General features: G+C 32.8%; 1 long non-coding RNA gene across 2 annotated transcripts; it reads left to right on the top strand.

The window, feature by feature from the left end:
• The first annotated feature begins 1,498 nt into the window (after positions 1-1,498).
• On the top strand, positions 1,499-4,978 carry LOC110267602 (uncharacterized). Of its 2 annotated transcripts, XR_015905318.1 has the most exons (8): positions 1,499-1,851; positions 2,062-2,117; positions 2,952-3,057; positions 3,140-3,215; positions 3,631-3,718; positions 3,808-4,025; positions 4,141-4,179; positions 4,454-4,978. It is a non-coding gene; the product is annotated as an uncharacterized LOC110267602 (long non-coding RNA). The 2 variants fall into 2 exon arrangements; XR_002355411.2 differs by having other exon boundaries at positions 2,952-3,215.
• The last annotated feature ends 1,000 nt before the right edge of the window (positions 4,979-5,978 follow it).

Raw genomic sequence — 5,978 nt, forward strand, 5'->3', positions numbered from 1 at the left:
ATCTGCACATCACCAAAAATAAATCAATATAAAAAATAATTTCTGACCAATTTTTTATCCACACACTATAAGTATTGTTAGCTTATAATTATATAAGTTACGGTAATTCCCTAAAGTTTGTATAATTGAATATTTCCCAATTTGAATCATTGTATGCATTTGTCCCTGACTTCCAATATTGGATTTTGTGAGTGGTGAACTATACCACCCCTCCCCCTCCCCCCAAAAAAAAAAAAAAAAATCATCGTATGCATTTGGACACATCATAACCTAGGTACCTTTTGTTTTTTTCTTGTTTTTTATTATCATCTACCCGGATAAGAAAAGAAGTAAATGATTATTTAAAAAATTTAATTTTGATATATATATATATATATATATATATATATATATATATATATATATAGGTGTACGTTAAGTTAGTACAAATAATTCCATTAATTTTAATATATTTGCTTCATTAAAACAATTGTGATTATATAATTATGTAAATAATTTTTTATTTTTGCATTGAAATTTAACAATTATTTAAAATGTACCGGAAAGGAATCATTTATATTTTAAATATTTTATGTGGAATTTAAAGCTGGTTCAATGGTCAATACAATAATACCTCTAATCCTTAATTACTAAATATGCAAATTTAGATATTTAAATTAAACAAATCGCTCATTTTCACATATATGACAAATTGTTATTTGAACCATTACTCATTTGATTAGATTAAGAATATTAATAAGCCTTATAGTCTAAAATGTAGATATTTCCGCACTAACCACTTTAAAATTGCGTACATTATTATATTGCTATTCGCTTATCACTTTTTGTTTGGGTTGAAAACGGAATAATTATTGCTTACTTGAACTTTTTTTTTTTTTTAACATGAGCTTATATATTTCTTACTTGACTTTGACTTGTATGAACTAAGCACTCACATATTTTATTCATCCATTAACTAACACATATGCATGTTAAAAGTACGAGGAGTCCAGATTCTTTTAAATTATTCTGCTAAAGTTTTTAATTTAACAAAATTTTTGTGTCATTAAAATCAACATTTTTTTATATATACCACAATTTTATTCTTAACTCAAAGTCATCATATAATGTAAGTTCTTTTTTTTTTTCTCTTAGCATTACTTTCCTTAACCATGGCAGAAAGTAGAAAAAATTTAATTAGTTCCGTTTTTTTGAATAATAAAGAGAGAAATAATGTAATACAATTATCAGAAAAGGATATAAAGGAACACTACAAAATTCTTGTTTATTTGTGGAAGTTTTTTAGTGGGAGTTATTATAAACCTCCATAATATATTTTAATAGTGACAATTTGTAAAACCTCCATAAATTATTAACAATAACTCCCACACATCCATCAATACTAAAACAATTTTTAGCCGAAATTAATATTAGCCCATAACAAAAATAGAAAAAAAAAAACACAGAAGAGGGGGCTTCGAGCGATTGCGAGAAAGAGAGAGAGAAGGAGAGGAACCTCTGAAACCCTAAAATATCAATCTCCCTGCCGCCGCCATTCATCTCCTTGCCGCCGTCGTCTCCTCCGTCAAAGCGTTGCCGGTGCGGAGTTATGAATGGGGGACGAGGTGATCGTGGAGCCTATGAATTCGTTGACCTCTTAGAGTGACGATTTCATTCAGATTGTTGAGGTAATGCTTTAAATCTTTGGCTTCTGCGTCGTCTTCTACTGCGGGTTGTGATGCTGGTTCTGCTTTTCCTCCGACGGCTTGAAGCATTCAGAGTGCGGTTTGGGCGCGGATTCGGTGGTGTGGTTTGGACGCAGATTCGGTGGTGCTAGCTGAGGAGATCAAGAAGGCGAGCTAGCGAGTCTCTGTAAGCTTCAAGTCGAGTCGAGTTTTATGTCATGTCGAGTCATTATAATTAGGATTTGTTCCTAATTTTTTCTTGTTCTTTGCTTTCTTCAATTTTTCAAATTTTTTCAAAGATATTAGTTTTTGTGATAATTTGATGATATAGTTTTAGTTATACACAAATTCGGTTTCTTATGTTCTAATGTACTTTTCTCTTCTGTAAATTTTTCAGGTCAAGGCAAAGAATTTGATATAGATTTTGTTAATTTGATTTGATATATTATAAAGGTGAAGAGACATAAATAAAAAAATTGTTATTCTCTATTGAAATTTTTGATTTTTTCTTGAAGTAAAACGGATGTTAGGATTCATAGTTTAGGTGATCATTAGGTTCAATTGTTTCCATTAGAGGCTATTCTTCTTTATTGATGTAGATTTGTTGAGATATATCTATAAATTAAGTGTTTAGTAATTTGTCGATTCAAATTTCAGAATGCAAAATAGTTTTGTCTTCTTTCATTTTCTTTCTTAAATCTGCATTGACTTCTTTAATTTTGCATAACGGTCCATGTTTGATTATTTAGTCCCAGTTAATTGAATGTGTTAGCTATAGTAAGCTAATTTTATTTTTTAAATACTGATTCTTATTGAGTTCTCTGTTTTAGGTATCAATTTCATTCATGCTCTTGTTAGCATTTTGAGTCGCATCTATTTTTGTTGTTCCATGTGTATTGATTTCTGCAATTTTTGTTCACAATGGTTAACGTTTAATCATTTAATTTTCATCTACTGCATGTGTTACTTACTTATCCTATTTTAGACAATATTCTTGTAAAGTACTAAGCTAGTTTATTTATTTTCAAATTTGGTTCTTCTGTTTCATATATCCCCTTGTTTTTGTGATAATTTAGTATGCAAGTTGGACACCAATTGGGATAGTTATCTCTTGAATCCTTTTTAGTTTCTATTATTAGTGTAGTGATAGATCTTTTGCAAGAAATTAAAGAAATCTTGAAGGTTCAGATCAAAGTTTGGCGATATATATTCCTGCATTATGCCTTCCTTAAATTATAATTGCTTATCTTTATATTTATTTATTTATTTATTTTTGTTCGGTTCAAGTCTCTCCTTCCCAAGATTTTTGGTTCAAAGAGAACTGGGAGAGGCTCAGACGATGATGCTTTCACCAAGCCATACACGAGGAAGGAGATCAAAAGGAGTTACTCTTGTTAATTTCTCTTTCACTCCCCCTTTCTTTGTCATTGTTGCTTTAATTTTCCTTTGATGAATGTTCTTTTTCATGTCGAAAGATTTGGAGAAGAAGATTGAATCTAGAAAAAAAGCTTTAATGGAAGTATCTCCCTTCATGAGAAAAAAGCTTCTCAGGTATACATACATATTATTGTTTCATGGAATTAATTTCTTTTTATATTCCCTGAAATTATTTTTCATATCCAATTTTATGGTAATTTATATTGAGAAACATCTGGGTCAATGCTACGTTCTGGATCATCCAACTCGTATAATAGTCCAAGTACTTAGCAAGATATTGGTAGGTTACCTATCAACATCAAAATCTTGCCTATCCGGAAGGATGTTTATAATCATGGGAAAAGGAAATCTTTTATTTGTTGTTTAGGTATTTATTTTCGACAGCAATACCTAATAAAGCCACGTATATAACTACCAACTGTGTTAGGCTTCATGATTAGAAGGAGTGGCTTTGTATACCCATTGTAATTATGTACTAGTCAAGATAATAGGATAAAGCATGACCTTAGTTACTTATATGTGCTAACAGAAAGGGAGACTAGCTCAGGAATCGAAGGCCTAAATTTGTTTACTTTTGAACGACCTGTGGGTCCAGAAACTGAAAGACAGAGTTTCAGGTTGGGTATCTTGTTGTAGTGAGATTAAAAACTTGTGTTAGTAAGACATCAGTTTATAGTAAATTAATAATAACTGGAAATGCATGTAGGATATTTGTTGCAACTTGGAATATAGGAGGAAAATCACCAAACTATGATCTGAACCTTCAAGATTTCTGCTAGTGGAGGGCTTTGCAGATATATATGTATTGGGGGTGAGTTTATATGTATAGTTTCATATATGCCATTAATTCTTCTTTATATGTAATTATGTAGGGCCTTTGGGTTGGTCTTAACCTTGCATTAGCCATTACTCAATATCCCAAAGGTATTTTTATTATATTTTATCTTATAATATAATCTTAGGTTTCTATTAATAAATTCTTTAATTAGTTTAACGTTAAATAATTGCGACACTCTTCTTGTATATATCTCTTTTCCAGGGTATTGCTATTACATTTCCTATTTATTTTGCAACAGAGGTAATAAGTTCTGGATCTTTTTCTCTTGTTAGTTAAATCTATGGTTTATGATGTAGACTTTCATATCAACTATCACACATATAGCAACAACCATTAATTTGTGATGCATGGTTCTTGATTGGTGATGAGCGGATAATTTATACGCTTTTTGGCATTGTTTTTATATAGTTTTTAGTATGATTTAGTTAGTTTTTAGTATATTTTTATTAATTTTTAAATAAAAATCACATTTCTGGACTTTACTATGAGTTTGTGTATTTTTCTGTGATTTCAGATAATTTCTGGCTGAAATTGAGGGACTTGAGCAAAAATCAGATTCAGAGGCTGAAGAAGGACTGCAGATGCTGTTGGATTCTGACCTCCCTGCACTCAAAGTGGATTTTCTGGAGCTACATGAGTTCAAATGGTGCGCTCTCAATTGCGTTGAAAAGTAGACATCCAGGGCTTTCCAGAAATATATAATAGTGCATACTTTACCCGAGTTTAGATGATGCAAACTGGCATTCAACGCCAGCTTTCTACCCTATTCTGGAGTTAAACGCCAGAAATAGGTTGCAAAGCAGAGTTAAACGCTAGAAATAGGTTACAAACTGGCGTTTAACTCCAAGGAAGACCTCTACACGTGAAAGCTTCAATGCTCAGCCCAAGCACACACCAAGTGGGCCCGGAAGTGGATTTCTGCATCATTTACTTATCTCTGTAAACCCTAGTAACTAGTTTAGTATAAATAGGACATTTTACTATTATATTTACATCTTTGGATTTTCAATCTTTTGTTCATCTTTTGATCATTTTTAGATCTCTAGACCTCCATGGGAGGCTGGCCACTCGGCCATGTCTACCCTATTTTCACTTATGTATTTTCAACAGTAGAGTTTCTACACACCATAGATTAAGGTGTGGAGCTCTGCTGTTCCTCATGAATTAATGGAAAGTACTATTGTTTTTCTATTCAATTTGAGCCTATTTCTTCTCTAAGATATTCATTCGCACACAAGAACATGATGAATGTGATGATTATGTGACACTTATCATCATTCTCACTTATGAACACGTGCCTGACAAAACTTCCGTTCTACATGTAAACAAGCTTGAATGTGTATATCTTAGTCTCCTGATCTGCGATCAAAGTCTTCGTGGTATAGGCTAGAATTATTGGCGGCCATTCTTGAGGTCCGGAAAGTCTAAACCTTGTCTGTGGTATTCCGAGTAGGATCTGGAAAGGGATGGCTGTGACGAGCTTCAAACTCGCGAGTGCTGGGCGTAGTGATAGACGCAAAAGGATTACTGAATCCTATTCCAGTATGATCGAGAACCGACAGATGATTAGCCGTGCAGTGACAGCGCATCTTGGACCATTTTCACTGAGAGGACGAAAAGTAGCCATTGACAACGTGATGCCCTACATAACGCTTGCCATGGAAAGGAGTATGAATGATTGGATGAAGACAGCAGGAAGCAGAGGTTCAGGAGGAACAAAAGTATCTCTATACGCTTATCTGAAATTCTCACCAATGAATTACATAAGTATTTCTATCCTATTTTATATTTTAAGTATATTTTAATTATTAAAACTCTATAACCATTTGAATCTGCCTAAATGAGATTTACAAGGTGACCGTAGCTTGCTTCAAGCCGACAATCTCCGTGGGATCGACCCTTACTCACATAAGGTTTATTACTTGGACGACCCAGTGCACTTGCTGGTTAGTTGTGTGAAGTTGTGACAAAGAACTAAGATTATGAACGTGCGTATTAAGTTTTCAGCGCCGTTACCAAGGAATGAACGATCACGATTT

This window comes from Arachis ipaensis, chromosome B2 (assembly GCF_059453495.1).
Source record: "Arachis ipaensis isolate K30076 ecotype BB chromosome B2, ASM5945349v1, whole genome shotgun sequence".
Taxonomy (NCBI): domain Eukaryota; kingdom Viridiplantae; phylum Streptophyta; class Magnoliopsida; order Fabales; family Fabaceae; genus Arachis; species Arachis ipaensis.